General features: G+C 37.9%; 2 long non-coding RNA genes across 2 annotated transcripts in view; both read right to left on the bottom strand.

Moving 5' to 3' along the window:
* Positions 1 to 13,165, bottom strand: part of LOC134755238 (uncharacterized) — a 108,884-nt gene extending 95,719 nt beyond the window's left edge. The window contains exons 1-2 of the long non-coding RNA XR_010129016.1: positions 13,013 to 13,165; positions 9,956 to 10,394 (exon numbers count right to left, since the gene is read on the bottom strand). This is a non-coding gene — a long non-coding RNA (uncharacterized LOC134755238). The remainder of the gene's footprint in view (positions 1 to 9,955; positions 10,395 to 13,012) is intronic.
* On the bottom strand, positions 4,844 to 7,107 carry LOC134754604 (uncharacterized). The gene is made up of 3 exons (XR_010128947.1): positions 7,031 to 7,107; positions 5,386 to 6,676; positions 4,844 to 5,236 (listed from the first exon to the last, which is right to left on the bottom strand). It is a non-coding gene; the product is annotated as an uncharacterized LOC134754604 (long non-coding RNA).
* Positions 13,166 to 17,321: the final 4,156 nt, after the last annotated feature.

Genomic DNA, 17,321 nt, shown 5'->3' with positions numbered 1-17,321 from the left:
AAATTTACTATGACAGCACCGCTCTAGTATAAGTTACTCTATGGTCAAACCAAGAAGTCTGCAGTGATTTTCACAGCACACGCAGTGCAGGTGTTATTTTAAACGTCAAACTTCTATGAAATTATGACGTATAAATAACACTGGCACTGCGTGTGCTGTCATAATCTGCAGACTTTTCTTGGTCTAACTCTATCTATAAGAAAGAATATTAATGATTATGGAGGAGGGGTAAAATCGAGTTCCCTTGTTACTCAAAGGGGTACTGAAAAGGTTAGGAACCACTGAAATACCGGGAGATATGGGGTCATACATTAATTATGTCACGCGAATTTCTAGGTTTTTTTACCTCTCCCTCCTCCTTGTCACACTTGGTTACATTAGGCAAAGCAAATTTGGTGTGTTGTCAATTTTCAACGAAATTGGGTACCTAAATATTTTTTCAAAAAAATTTGATACAAGAAATATTAGTAATTTTGTCATTTTATAACACAAAAGCGATTAGGAAAGAATTAACGAAGAAAATCGATTATCGTTCCTAAAACTCGTTATTTAACTTACTAAGGAATAAAAAAAACCGGCTAATTGCGAGTCGGATCCGCGCACGAAGGGTTCCGTACAATCGTAATGACGCAAAAAAACGGCAAAAAAATCACGTTGTATGGGAGCCCCACTTAAATATTTATTTTATTATGTTTTTAGTATTTGTTGTTATAGCGGCAACAGAAACACATCATCTGTGAAAATTTCAACTGTCTAGCTATCACTGTTCATGAGATACAGCCTGGTGGCAGACGGACAGACAGACAGACAGCGGAGTCATAGTAATAGGGTCCCGTTTTTACCCTTTGGGTACGGAACCCTAAAATTCGGTTACTGATGAAGTTAGTGACGTCACAAAGTTTGTGACTCCCCCTCCCCCTTGTCACAACATTTCACATTTTCTTGACCCCCTCCCTCTCCCTAAACGTATATTGTGAATGGAATGTGAATGTAATGAATGATGAATGGATGATCCCTATTGATACTAAATACGCAGATACCTAAAACACATAATCATTCGCTTGCCCTTTTTCATCAATTGAGCATGTCTTTTCCCTCCATAACTCTGTCATTTTCGTCATGTCATCATTCACTTTCTTTCTTTCATATCATGAAAGTTATATGACGCGAAAGCTATTAGGAATGCATGTGAAAGTATGTAAGAGGAAAGGAAAATCAAGGAAAAAGCGGATGGACTGTGAGAGATGATATGAAAAGAAAGTAATAAATGATGAGATGACGAACGACAGAGGTATGGAGGAAAAAGTGGTGGGAAAAGGGCAAGCGAATGATGACTCATACTTTAATCCAGGGTTTGTTAAACTTCCGTTTTGGGTATCTGGTATCTAACAATCTCTTTCCTACATTGCAAAAGGCACCCTCCCATCTCTGTCATCCACAACACTAACCGATTACTTCTTCAAAACAACCATTGTAAGCCTGACCTCCCCCCACTTATACTTACCACGTAAATAAAGACCAAGCTACAGTAGGGATGAACATCATCGATTGCAGAATGTTTTGCGAATGCAGAGGAAATTGCAACCCTTGCCACGCACGCGCTAAGCTCGGTCCTGCGCAAACAACTTTTCTTCCATTCCATGCGGTCGTCGGCGCCGTTATTCCTTGATTTTAAAGTCGGTATTCCTGTAAACAGACTGCTGGAAGGCGACAACGATGACTGTTCTTCTAATACGGACCGTGACGTTCTAATCGTAAACAAATAAGGTTGAATATTGTATAAACTGGTTCTAGAAGGTAGACAAACTGGCGTGCTTGAGAATTCAGCTAAAGACGTTCTTATTCCATGCGGGTTTAGGTTGATTTTAATCAAATTTTCCAGCATTGTGAATATTGTGACAATAGCCTAGGTAAGTAATCAGTATAGTCAATGTTACATAAGGAACACGCGAAATAAGGACCTTGCGCGTTGGAGGGTTTGCCTGCCATTTTGTGGCCGAAATCTAAAGCCTCACACGAAACGGGGGAAAAGTTGTTGTTTAACTTTTCGTGTTAATATAGACACCAGAGCAAGCGAAAAATTCCAAAATTGAACCATCAGCGTAGCGAGTGGTTCGAAAAATGAAATCTTGAGCGTTGCGAGTGTTTCAAGGCATGAGGGTTAAATAAATTGTGCCACCGAGTGAAACACAAATTTTTTCACCACACCAAGACAAGGAAAATACCAACAAAATCAAAGCAAATCGATTCATTCATTAAGTAATTAAGTCCGACTCACGCTTGACTGCACATTTCTAATAGGTTTTCCTGTAATCTCTGTTGCTCCTGTGATCTATATTGTGTATTTTTTTCAAAATTTTAGACCCAGTAGTTTTATGGTCATTTTTTGCCTATTTTCTTGAATAACTTCTAAACGGTTTATCCTAAAATTTTGAATAAATAATAATTGTTGAAAAAACTTATTTTTTAATTTTCTCATTTACCCCCTAAAAGTGGCCCCCATGTTTAAAATTCATTTGTTTACGTTACATGTCCGTCTTTCGGTCACAAACTTACATATATGTACCAAATTTCAATCTAATTGGTCCAGTAGTTTCGGAGGAAATAGGCTGTGACAGACGGACAGACAGACAGACGCAGTGATCCTATATAAGGGTTCCGTTTTTTCTTTTAGAGGTAAGGAACCCTAAAAAAATCGATTGACTACTTGAAAAAAAAAATCGATTGACTATTTGAAAATATCAGTAAAATCATAATTGTCAGCGTCTTGAAATAGACGCCAGCTAGCCATACTTAAATCAGGGACCGGATAACCCTTTCCGCGATAAAACCCTTTCAATGGGTGACACTTAAACACGGCTAACATATTGAAAGACTTTCCCTTTTGAACTGCAAGCCTATTCATACCCTTACCTTTGACTAACCCTAACCGAAAAGCTAACCAAAAATAAGGCTAGCACTTAATAAGGGTTACCCTTATCTTTAAGCGCTTTTTATAAAGGTTTCCCTTTGCGTGAAAGAGACAGGATTAGTATATATCTACGGTAGTGTATGAAAAGGAAAGAAAATAAGTGCCTAGTCAAAGAACGCCGCCGTCGCCGCCGACGATCGCTCGGATTCGAAGTAATGTGCGCTTTATGAACAAGGTAGACGACTTAAATTAGCACGCTTATATGCTAAAAGGGAAGCCCTTTATAAGGCTAACCCTTATAAGCAATATGCAAGGTGTTGGTGAGCGGATGATAAGGGTTTTGTAAGGGTATTTGGGTTACCGATTACTCAAATGTGGTAGCTTTATATAAGGGTTTTTAAAACCAAAACAAAGGGTTTCGTCTGGCAAAGGGTATGGTGAGTTAAGCCTTATGCAATACCCTTATAAAACCCCTATAAGGGATAGCGGGCCGGTCCCTGACTTAAATGTCAATATCACCAAAAAGAACTAAGTATACATAAATATATTATTTTCGTAACCGACATCTAGCGTCAAGTAGCGAAATTATCAGTACTGCTAGTCGACAATAAATGTCGCGACGAACGGAAAGTCTAATGCTCAACGATTTCCAGTGAATATTATAACGGTAACTGTTTTCAACTCCTTCTGCTTATAGGGAGCGTGCATGAACTATAGGGGGCAGCACAGGTGCCGTCAGATTTTTGCCCCGAGGCGTAAATGTGAAGTTAATGCTTCCGATGTAGCCCACAAGATGGCGGAACCTACTATGCACAACAAAACGTACGAGAACGGTAGATGGCAGCACTTGCTTTGGCAATGTACATGTTTATGTTTCCGATTCAGGCCACAAGATGGCAGACCCTCCAACGCGCACGGCCCCTATAATATTAGTTGTAAATTGTTGAGCAATACCTACACTTTTGGTCAGTCGCGACACAAGTGACATCTAGTGTCAAGTAGCAGTACTGATAATTCCGCTACTTGACGCTAGATTTAGACTACGAAAATAATGGTATTTTTGGTAACAAAACTATAGAGTCAGCACTCTATGTCTACTTCTCTTTGATATAACAAAGTATCAGGGCTATAACCGCGAAAATCGAAGTACGCAAATTGCGGGCTTTTTTCTCTGTCACTAATTACGCCTTCATTGGAGTAAAAGAGAAAGATCCCCGCAATTTGTGAAATTCGGTTTTCGCGATAGCCCCACAGGTTGTAAAAAAAACAGCACAAAACTTTGATCCTCCTTTATTACAGTACACTTTAAAATAATTACAATAAAAAAACAAGTCAATCGTTGTTTAAATATTAAAATATATTCATCTAAACTACCTCGCACGATGTGCCGACTAGGTGCGTCACAGGCCCTAAACCCTAGTTCGAACTACGTGTAGTAATTTAGCCGAGTATTTGTGACTTTGCATGCCTAAAGGGACTATGCTTCACATGGAGCATAAGAACCCTTTAAGCATGCAGTCACAAATACTCCTAACGTAGTCCAAACTAGGCAAACACGAGCGAAGAGTTCCAATTGTGCCAATGTCAAGGAAATATACCTAAAGCCCGCTACAGACTAAGCGGCGGCGGAACGCGAGTGTGGAGTCGATTTCGATTAGCGAACTAGACTCCACACTCGCGTTCGCGTCAATGTGAAACCTCTTATATATGCGTTTTTGTTTTAAGTATGATGGCAAGTTGCCGCTATGGACTAAAGGTTTAATGTATATGACAAATGGCGGTCATATGCAATGGCGGTTAGTGTATCATAATACAATTTTAGAACAATTCCGTATGACTTTTGGCTCACTACTTAGAACTCACAGCTGCAGGCAACGCCGAATGCAAGTCTCACATGCGGCGGCAGCACGGTCGCATTTTTATCGCGTCACCATGCCTGTCACGTTCTAACAACTGCGTAAGTGACGGGCATAGTAACAGTTGGAAATGGAACCATGCTGCCACCGCTGGAGCCCATTTTTCGAACGGAATAAATAATAGTATTATCTTACAGAACGGCCACGCCCCGCGACAGCAGATTGGCGACCTTTTGCCGACCGCTCAGTACTGTTTTTAAGCAACTTATCTTGGTCGGACTCATCACCACCTAAACTTATATGCTGTGATGAATGATTGATTCACACAGTTGTATTTCGCAATAATTATTTCAACATACTTGCACGCGACGTTGCCGTGTATTTAGGGACCAGTATGGGGTCGAACGACTATATAAAGATACGGGTTTAAGGACTACGTTTAGTAAAACATTTCTTTTACATGTAAATACTCGTAATATGGGGCATTTTCTATGAAGAGAGACCTTATTGTTGATGGCGCTTACGCCGCGCGACGCGGCATTGTGTTTATATCGGAGCGTCGTTAATAATGGCGTAAGCGCCATCGACAATAAGGTCCCTTTTCATAGAAAATACCACATATGTTACATTTGTCATTCGACCTCGAACGCCATTCTTTTCCGATACGCTTTGGGGTTTCGGCTGGTTTAAATACTTTAAATACAAACACGTCTAGATCTAGTGACACCCACACATGATGGCTACGTCGGCCAACGACTGTCAGTAGCGACGGCCAACCCCGACGCTTGGTCGGGGTTCGGACGCGAAGTATCTATTATATCTGTGTCTTGAGCGTTAAGATTAGGTCTACCTCGTCTGTACAGTCGCCATCAGATATATGGGAGCGGCCAAGTTGTTCACAATATCTGAACACGCACTCTAACGCCCTGACAATAGAGACGTGTTCAGATATTTGTGAACGCCTCCGATATATCTGATGGCGACTGTACAAGGGACAAAAAACATATATTTTTAATATTTTATTTAAAATCACGTAGTTATGAAGATATTATCAAATCAATTAATCAATCAAATGTTTTATTCGTGATAAACTTAAATCAGCCGATTACTATTCAAAGTAAAATGACGTAACAACGCCAAGTCATTATGGACCATATGTTCACTGTAATAAGGTTTTCATTTAAATTGTAGTTGTTAATCAGTTTTACTTTGTCAGAATAACCCCTAAAGCTAAGGTACAGTCGCCAAGCGATGAAGAATTTCATTCATTGACCATAAGATAAAGTGGCTAAAAAATAAGTGCATTCTTGTTGCCAGGGAGGTTTTGGGATTATACTGCGCAACTTTTACTATGGGACTAACCCCGAAATAGCGAAAAAATTTGGCTGGTCCATTTTCTATGGGTCATTTTTTTTCGCGATTACGTGGTTGGTCCCATAGTAACAATTGCTAAGTATAATCCCAAAACCTCCCTGGCAACGGGAATGCACTTATTTTTTAGCAACCCTGTATATATGTTCTTCTTACAGGCGCGATACTACAATGCTGTCACACTCGCACAACACCGCTTAGTAGAGAGTCAATATATGAAACTCTTCGCATTCGGCAATCCTTTAATAGAACATTTGTTTAAAACCTACATTTGGTCATAAAAATTAAAATTACATAATAAAGTTTTACAATAAAAAATAAGCATCGAATTTATCTCAAAAATGGTTTTAATAAAATAAAAAAATTAAATATGACATCTATAGAACATTAAATATATGCTTAATTACAATCCATAATATTTACAGATCAAAATCGGTTTGCACTTATAATCACGACAAAATTGGGTCGATTTTGGAATCCATTCTGTAGAAATGACTTTAATTAGGACCCCAACGAACATTTATAAAAATATAGATACCTCTAAGAACAAATTAAATTATTTTCTATGAAAATATTTTAATTTGTGGTTTTTCAAGTAGACACACTACTATTTAAACTATAGACTGAAATAAATGTCATATACGAAGGAAAAAATGACCAAAGCCTCCAGTGTCCAGAGCTGGAATCGAACCAGCGTACCCCGTTTACCGGATAGGTGCCTGGACCGCTCGGCTATCCGGCCACGGTGGCATGGGTCGAAATTTCCAAGTATATGACAATTCCCGAAGGCTTGTGGCGCCCCCTGGCCATCTCTAAGGTAGAACAGTATGGTTGGTTGGTGGTGGTTTTTTTTTCCTTCGTATATGACATTTATTTCAGTCTATATAGATACCTACCGGTTGAAAACGTGAAACGAAAACGTTAAATTCATGCCATGTTGAGGGGGCGTTGCCGACGATAATAAAAGTTAAGTAGAAGCCCTTACGACCGGAAATTTAAGCAAAAAAAAAAGAACTTCCACTAAATTGATTCCAACATCGACAAGTAACATTTGGAAGTAGTACGTGTAACATGGGGGCGTAAAATATGACACGTTTTTTATCAGCTCACAGTTCGTCTAAGCTAAAGCACTGCTAAATTTAGTGACTAGCAAGAGGGATGCCGCTATACGTGAGACACGATAAGAGACACATCCTATCGTTTCTCACGTATAGCGGCGTCCCTCTTGTTAGTCACTAAGCTCTTAAGGACCAAACATTTTTTAACGTTTGGTCGGTGTAGTTTCGCTTAGACGGACTTAGGGCCCGTAGCCATAATGGCAATCGGTCGCAGAGAAACGAAACGCTATCCGTCTCTATCGCACTAACATGTAAGAGTGATAGCATTTCCTTGTCGTACTGCAAACGATTGTCATTTGACTAGGTCCCCAGGAGTGTAAACATGACACAGACGAGCAGTAATTACTATATTAGATGTAAGAGGTTATTTTAAGAAGCACGATAAAATAAAATTTTTGCCATTTTTTTTATGAGACCTTTTTGCCACTTGTGTTATTTCTATTCAGTATCACGAGCCCTTTTCATTCTTATAGGGGAAAAAAAGTGTCTCAAAATTTAAATACATTTTTCAAACTTTCCTTTTTGTTACTGCCATACAAAGTATACGGGGAAATGGTAACACAATAGGAAAAAACCTTGGGACATTTTTTTCATCCCATTAGGATCGACATAGCTCGAGATTCTGAGTAGAAATAACAAAAAAGTTGCAAAAAAGGTCACATAAAAAAAATGGCAAAAAAAAGAAACTCAAAATGTGTCAAGAACTGTGCACACACGGGTGGACCTGGTGACTTTTTCTTCATCTATTTCAGTTTATAATTATCTATATAGTTATTATAGAATAGTAATTACTGCGGGTAGTTTTCTCGCTTTCCAAGACTCGTTAAGGAGCAGTGAAAAAGTACCAGCCTTGCATGAAGCTCGATTATTTACACGTTCAAGTATAGTCAAGGCCAACGAAAACGGGCCACTCATTATTAGAGGCCAACATAAACGGGCCACTCATTATTAGATGTCAACATAAACGGGCCACTCATTATTAGAGGCCAACATAAACGGGCCACTCATTATTAGATGCCAACATAAACGGGCCACTCATTAGAAACTTGTTAGCCGATTGTATTGCAGTCAGCTGCTTTGGTATACACAGATGAGGGTACAAACTTGGGTACGTCACAGTAAAGCCTTAAATTCCACAAAGTTCCACTGTGTCGGTGACGCGTATAGCAGATACCTTAATAACCTGTATTGTATACGGTTGAATTTAAAGCGTAATTATCAAACGTTATCATGCCAAATATCGGCTATCTATATCACCGGGCGCAGCATGGTTCCATTTTTATCGCCTGTCGCACTTACATACTAGTTAGAACGTGACAGGCATGGTGACAAACGATAATAATGCGACCGTGCTGAGCCCGCAGGTGACAAAAAAATAGCGTCACGTACCCGACACTTATCAGAACATTTCGTTGCTCGTCTCTTTCAATTAATTGTTGATAACTGCTAACGCCGCGTTTTTATCAACTTGATAAAAACGCGGCGTTAGCCAGCCAGAGGCTGAATCGAATTTAAAAATAGCGACTTGTTCATAAAAGTATCAACATACGATACGGTTGTGAAAAAAATAGATAGTGGCAACCAAAATCAAACTAATAGGAAAATAAGACTTACTTGAGGTATCCCTGTCAATACCCTCTACTAGTATTTAATGAGAGCAAGTCCATGTCAAAACGCGATATTCAATAACATATTTTATTTTATCGAATAGTCACACATAAATTAGCACGCCTCTAGGCCATTTGCCATAGATACCCGAATCGGAAGCAACATACCAAGTTCACCAAGTACCTATTATAATTGGAGCTATGTAAGAATGAGTGCTACCGCGTTTAATTTCGCCGCTAGGGGCGCTAGTGTAGATGGAGGTCTTTCAAAATGTCAAATGCATAGAAGTTTTGGGGGTTACAAGCTTTTTTATCGGGAATTTTCACTCCTTATTCATAATTGTGGAAAACTTTGTCCATCTTTGATTAATCATGGTAAACAATAGATGTTAGTGGTTTAAAAAGTTTGAAAAAATGGCACATTTAGACGTTAAAATACTTTTGTGTATTAAAACGATTTTATAAAAGTAAGCATAGAATAATTTTGAACATCTACAGTGGCGCCAACTGGTGAGCACAAAAACGGTAGCCCTCATTGATTTTTGACAGTTAAGAAATGACCTAAATATACAATACCCCGTATTATTTCAGATTAGAAATTTTATAACCTCAAAATTAGTGGTAACTTTTTCCTACCAAATTAAATCTAAGTAACTGTGCACTGAATTACAATGTCGTTAACATATTATTGTACCGCAACATTAGATATCATAGGAACCCTAGCATTACGGTAGAAAAAGTTAAATACCTACAAATCAATGGCGTTAATCATCACTCGCTCTTAACCCATGTTACCCATGGGAGGGCCACTGGTTTCGTTTCGACATGTAAAGGTAGGATAGAATATCACCCACGTTTTCTCTGTCCATGCTCCAAACATTAACAATACATAAGTTTTTGGCAAAAATTTCATTTTTGGTACAAGCTTTTATCGCTGACTGTACTTTTCTTTTCACAGGCAACTAATACTCATCGAGAAAATTCTAAAAACTTTAAACACAATTAGGTTGAGTTGTTTTATCACAGTGTTCCTATGGCCACCTGTCTCCATCATCAGATCAGCTCGATGGTACCATAATATTGCATTGTCACCCGACTTACATATGTATGCAAATTTTCAGCTTCATCGGAAACCGGGAAGTGGGTCAAATTTAATTTGCAAGATTTGACCCTTACAAACATGTTACATACATACTTACATAGGTACATTGCAAGTTAAATAAAAGCTTGTAATAAATCGAGGGCTCTTGCTGATATCCGCTTCTAAAACCGCACCTCCGCTTCGCAAGGCCATCTTTATCTGTGAAATATGCGCCATTTTCAACCAAAAGGGTACTTATTGTCGCTTGTCAGTAAGGCGCTCTTTCCATATAGCTTCAATTAGAAATCAACCTTATCGACAAGCGACAATGTGGTACCTTTTGGTTGAAAACGTCACATATATTTCCTTTTCGGGCGAATCAATTTCCTCATCACTGCTAATAATAATGACGCTTGGCTCTGAATATCTTCTCTTATCATCTTTGTAATACTTTTGAGAGTTTTTATCACCTAACCTAAACTGTTGGGTTAGAAAAATTCTAATCTTAAAAAAAACGGGGTATAATATTATAATGCGAAAGTAACTGTATTTTATCTTAGGGTAGTTTTTATCAATCATCATTTCACGCAGACGCAGTCGCGTACAGAAGCTAGTATGTATATACTTAGAAAAGGGTCATTTCAGAACTGTCAAAAATCAATTCATACATTCCAAGTCACATAGGTGATACTGACAGCAGTGATAGCACAATTTTGATCTTGAAATTCAAAGTGTCTTTGTCACCTATCTTTACGCGTTTTAACCTCCTAAGGCCCACCATACAAAGTTTACCTATTTTTAAATTGAACCTTGTTGTATAGAAGATCAGGGTGACTTTCGTTTGTTTTAGAAAACAATGAAACAAAAGAAATGCTACTTAATTCAGTTAGTGTAAGGTTCAAATTAGATTGAAACAGAGTGTACATTGTAATGCACATTGGGCCTTACGAGGTTATTATACTCGATATCTTCCTTTGTGAAACAGCGAGTCGGGTTTCCGTGCAGTCCAATACAATTTGACTACGAATATCCGATACCAATAGGTACCATAAGCTGATCTATGTACATACATACAGTGATAAGCGGTAATACTTCATTCTTAAATTTAAATGGCTTCACTTTAAGTGTAATACATTTATATACATCAAAACAGACGTCTGTAGTGAGAGTACCGGAAGAGGAAGCCCTTTACCTTCGGGCAAACTCGGCTCCGTTCGGCTCAGCATTGCTCCGAGCAAATATTAGTGTTGGCACAACTTGACGTCCCTTTGCGTGCACGACCACAGATAAGATAATGACCTGAATTTTGACAACCCTAAATAGCCGAAAGGGATAGTGCCTATTAGAAAGGGACATCATGATTAGACCCGGAACCGCTGTCAAACTTCGGTTTTGTAAGAAGTTTCCTTTCTGTACGGTAGTACTATTTTATTCTGTGGTACAAAGTCGCGGGCGATAGGCGCTTTGTCGCACGCGGTCTGGTTGTCAATGTTGACTTTTGAAGTTACTACAAAACATATGCCGCCTTTTTGATTAGTTTTATTCTACAATAAATAACCGGAAAAGTAGCACCATATGTACTGAAATAGCTATTTATGCAACAATTGCGGAAAGTGTTTCATCTTTACGCACGTGTATCATACAATGTTTTACTATGCATTGTGCGAGTAAATAAAAAAAACATATGGCAAATAAGTTTAATTATTAAAAGGAGTGTTTTAAATCGACACGAGTTGCGAATTACCTATTCGCACGTGTATCGTACAACGTTTTACAGTACATATGGCCCTTTTAACTTTCGACGAAAAGTGCTCTTTACGCACTAGTGCGAGAAAGTAGCACCATACGTACTGTAAAAAAAAAAAGTACTAGTGCGGAAAAGTGGTACTTTCCGCATGATATGGCTCCGTAGGAAACGCACTTTTCGAGCACATGCATTGTAAAAGTATAAACAGTAAATACCACATACCAATACCAATGTAACCAATATTAATTTCTCCGCGTCCATCAGCCTCTGGTGCGTGAAGGCATGTTTTGCGAATTCGATAAGCTTGGATGCAGGTGTGCGCGGTTCGCGGAATTTAGACGCGACCCAGTAGGCGGCCGCGGCCACCAGCTGCATGTTTTGCTTCACTTTACCCGTAGCAAAGATAGATATAACTGCGTAATAAATGGATAGTCTAAGGAAAAAACGTGCCTCGAAATCAAAATTGATTCTCGTTCAGAGGGCGCTACTAGTTTTGGCCTACAGTCGTATAGATGGCGTTGACGGTTTCGTTTGTTATTTAACAATTTTAACGCATATCAGTGAAAGAACATGGGTCAAAATCATAAAAATAATTAATGCAAAAAAAAAAAAAAAATATCTATATTTAAATACATTCTATCGTATTTTTATAAATCTTCATTTTTAGTTTCAAAGTGTGTCGACAGATGGCAGTGAATTTACTGGGGTTACAAAATTTACTATGAAAGTACCGCTCTAGTATAAGTTACTCTATGCCCGTAGCCAGCACCGCGTCCAGGGGCCCGTTTATCAAAAGCTTGTAGCTTGTAATACAAGTGGCTGTCCCTTTCTTACAAAAGCTGTCAAAAAGGGACTTCCATTTGTATTACCAGCACAAGTTTTTGATAAACGGGCCCGAGTTACCACACCGCGGACTGAATTAATTTTCATCAGTCATCAGTTAACCCATGGGAGGGCCACTGGTTTCGTTTCGGCTTGTACAGTCGCCATCAGATATATCGGAGCGGCCGAGGTGCTCACAAATATCTGAACACGCCTCTATTGTCATGGCGCTAGGTGCGTGTACAGATATTTTTGAGTCCCTCGGCCGCTCTGATATATTTGATGGCGACTGTAGAAGGTAGGATAGAATATCACCCATGTATTCTTTGTCCATGCTACAAACATTAACATTACATAAATAAGGGGTACTTGCTGATATCCGCTTCTTATTAGCAAGACCATCTTTATCAGTGAAATATATTTCCTTTTCGGGCGAATCAATTTCCTCATCACTGCTTATAATAATGACACTTGGCTCTCCTTCTTCTTGGTAAGCAACAACATCGTCGGAATCTTCACAACTACGTCGCACTGTTACGAATTTAGTGTCAATTTGAAAAAGAAATTTTGGTCTATTGAGAAAGTTTTTGTGTTTTAATTTGCTTGGGCCAGCCATGCATAACAAAATTAAAGAGGGCACATTATGATGGAGTCCATTGGAGCCAGATAACGTACACCCCAGGCCAAAAGTATGTAAATTCTTGTATGTAAATTCTCTATTAATTTATTAATTGTAACCAATTGTATTTGTTCAAAATTTTATTTTATTCAGTGAATGTTTGTTATATTTTATTTTCTCTTGATTATGACTGTATGACTTGTCAAAAGTGCTTATTTTTAAGCCTACTTGAAATAAATAATTTTTGAGTTGAGTTTGAGTTTGAGTTGAAAAAGTATGGAAACAAGCTTGTATTTCAATAGAAAAGTGTGATTTTTTAAGCGATGAATTTTATACTACTCATTGACAATTTGGTAAAAATAATAATATAACATTTAAAAAGTAAATTACTCTGGCTGTGATAGTTGCCAATTCAACATTTTGTCATGTACCTATAATTAAAGGGTAGGTATAATTTTGTAAATTTTTCCTACTTTATTTTTTTAGCTTTTTGACAATATTTTAGGATGTTTTGATATTAAGCGTGTATTTTTAATCTTTTAGGTCTGCCTAATGTAAGTCTTAGTTTACAAATATATACAACAAAGATAAAAACATGAGATATTAAAGAAAAAAACGTTGTTTCCATACTTTTGACCTGGGGTGTATTCATCGGGGGTCTCTGCCTTAATTAGTTCAGCAAGTGGTCCGGCAGAGGTGCCAGGGGTAAAGGAATCCTTGATTTAATTTTTTTGTCTTGATGTTTATCTATTTTTCAATACACTTGCTCAAAACGACGTTTTTATTCCACCGATTTTTGGCTCATAATCCTAGATATTAAACACGCGTGCTCTTTCAGTGTATTATTCCACTCGTGCTTTTTCATTATATTATTGGAACGAGTTAAGAAGCTAACCGATTGATAATAATATGCATGGAAAGGGAGCCTTCTTTAATAGGGTATATGACAACATTAAAAATATATAACGAATTGCTGTCATCCTGAAAGATAATAAACTAATAAAGTATATTTCACTATATTTGAATGTAAACCGGCGCTGGTGGCCTAGCGACCGGCGCTGGTGGCCTAGCGGTAAGAGCGTGCGACTTGCAATCCGGAGGTCGCGGGTTCAAACCCCGGCTCGTACCAATGAGTTTTTCGGAACTTATGTACGAAATATCATTTGATATTTACCAGTCGCTTTTCGGTGAAGGAAAACATCGTGAGGAAACCGGACTAATCCCGACAAGGCCTAGTTTCCCCCCTGGGTTGGACGGTCAGATGGCAGTCGCTTTCGTAAAAACTAGTGCCTACGCCAATTCTTGGGATTAGTTGCCAAGCGGACCCCAGGCTCCCATGGAGCCGTGGCAAAATGCCGGGACAACGCGAGGAAGATGATGATGATTTGAATGTAAATTATGTTTAGTTTTTGGAAAATAAACGAAAGAAAATTTAATATTTTTTAAAATTTCATCAGGGACGTGAACGCTCTGTGATTGGTCAACGCTCGGATGACGTCACACGCGGGTAAACATTCTTGATTGCCTTGAGTGTTTTAACTGTTTTATTTGTATTTAGTTAATTTTAGTTATTGTTCCACAGTTTTCTGATATATTCCGATTTATCCGTATATCTAGTAGCACAATATTCATAAGAATCTCAAAATGGAGCCGAAATATGTGAGAGCTGATAGCGGCAACCTACCAGACATAGACGCATTAATGGTTGCACTTTTCTTTAAAGATAATCCGGATTACTATGCTGCGGAACTTAGAAATGTAAAAAAAGCTGTGTGAGTATACGTAGAAATTGTTTATTTACGAACATTTCGATTTCGATGATACGAATACGACGACGATATATATATAGAATACGATGACGAGAATAGTATCTCCATACTGCACTTTAGTTTGAAAGAAAAAGTATGCTACTAACTACCTACTAATGCTGAAAGAGCTTTGTAGTGCCTCTGGTATGTTTGCGGAGGCACAAGTTGACAGCTTTGCGGCGATAATGCGCAAGAGGTGCGCTTCACTGATGCGTCGCCTGCGCGGCAGCCCCAACAGCATTCTGGGCGTGTTCATGGAGCGCGAAAATGGCCCCATTGGCAGGGGCTTCATGCACTTGCCGTCTAGTTTTTAGTTTTAGTTTTTATGCGCTACTAACACAAGTAATAAGATTGTAATGTTTGCTAACCATGTATGGAGCTTTTAGTCTGCAATAAATGATTTATTGATTTATTTATTTATTTATGAGGTTATGTAGTAATACATTAAATACCCAGATCTTGTTTCGTTAAATACAACAAAATCCGCTACTTTAACTACCATATTTATTTACAGTTAAATATTACTTACATCGAAGTGATCTTCACACATAAAAACATTTGTATGCGCCAAAATGCTCTTTGGGTCTCTTCGCGCTAGTTTTAACCACATTTTTCTTTTTTTGTGATTCGTTGGAACGGAAACAAACAATTTGTCTGGATTTTTTATAGTCGTACTTGAACATTGCGGCACTATACACCATTTATATACCATTTTACAGTGAAATAATCAATTCAATGCACATAAACCATAAGATTTACTAAGGTCATTGACTGTCTACTCGCGTGTGACGTCACACGTGTCACGTGATTAGCCCCTTTGCAAAAAACAGCGTTTAAGGCGCGTTCAAAATAAATAAACTTTAACATTGTTTTTTTATATTTAATACAGTAAATTTCACGGAAATATCAATGTAGTGTAATTATTAAGTCATAAACAATCAATTAAAACCATTTTCAAAAATTAGTCAAATAGCCTATTGGTCGGACTGGCGGGCATTTAACCATAGATGTTTATGGTTTTAACTATTAAAATTTGAATAATATGAGTATCTTTTTTTTTCTCGCAAGTGTGTTGAAAAACGTCGTATCAGGGGTACTTGCTGATATCCGCTTCTTATTAGCAAGGCCATCTTTATCAGTGATATATATTTCCTTTTCGGGCGAATCAATTTCCTCATCACTGCTAATAATAATGACACTTGGCTCTTCTTCCTGATAAGCAACAACATCGTCGCAATCTTCACAACCCCGTCGCACTGTTACGAATTTAGTGTGAATTTGAACGGGCCTTTTTGGTCTATTATTTGGGCTTTTGCTTTTTGAATTGCTTGGGCCAGCCATGTATAACAAATTTAAAGAGGGCACATTTAGTACAATCGGATTAAGTCTAACCTCGAAATCCTTCCAAAGTTATGAAATTTGGTATGTATGTTAATTAAAGGTTATTTTTTCATGTCCACACTATTTCACATTTGGGGACCTCGAGAAATCGCAGCCATCTTGTAAAATGTGTACCATCCTGGAAAAATTTGGGTTTTACTCTAAATCTACGTTCTCTATGAAAATATGGTGTAAGGCAATATTAAAGCTTATTAAATTCTACACAAAAAAGTCCTAAAGATCTTTGCGGAAAAAATACATCTTGTTATAGAAAATAATAGCTGAATCCAGATTTAGCGCTTATACCCTTTCAGGGGATATTCTCTTAATAGGAAACTTCTAGGAATATGAATTCCACTTTTGTCTATACATTTGTACACGTTATACCCCAATATCAACATTTTACTCGACTGCGACAAACAGAAAGTAGGGTTATGGGTTTAAATACTGATAATCAGTACATCTTGTAGCTCAGGATACTGGACGGATTTTTTTTAAATGACTTATCGGTAGATTCCTCTCGAACTTCACAACCTGTTTACACTTTTTTATTAATGAAAAATCAATACAGCCGCCTTGAGAGGGTGCCGAATATTAAATCATATTTTTACTTCTAGCGCCTAAACTATTGAGTGGATTTCAATGAAATAGACATCAGTAGATCCATAATTGGTACACGAGTGCTATGCAACACAATTTTTTTTATTGCATTGCATAGCACTCGTGTACCAATTATGGATCTACAGATGTATATTTCATTGAAATCCACATGTTTAAGTCGCAGTCGAGTAAAATGTTGATATTGGGGTATAACGTGTACAAAAAGTGGAATTCATATTCCTACAAGTTTCCTATTAAGAGAATATCCCCTGAAAGGGTATAAGTGCTAAATCTGGATTCAGGTATTATTTTCTATAACAAGATGTACTTTTTCCGCAATAATATCTAGGACGTTTTTGTGTAGAATTTAATAAGCTTTAATGTTGCCTTACACCATATTT

Source organism: Cydia strobilella, chromosome Z (assembly GCF_947568885.1).
Source record: "Cydia strobilella chromosome Z, ilCydStro3.1, whole genome shotgun sequence".
Classification (NCBI taxonomy): domain Eukaryota; kingdom Metazoa; phylum Arthropoda; class Insecta; order Lepidoptera; family Tortricidae; genus Cydia; species Cydia strobilella.
The sequence above is the reverse complement of the archived record's forward strand: the minus strand, read 5'-3'. Positions and strand labels throughout refer to the sequence as shown.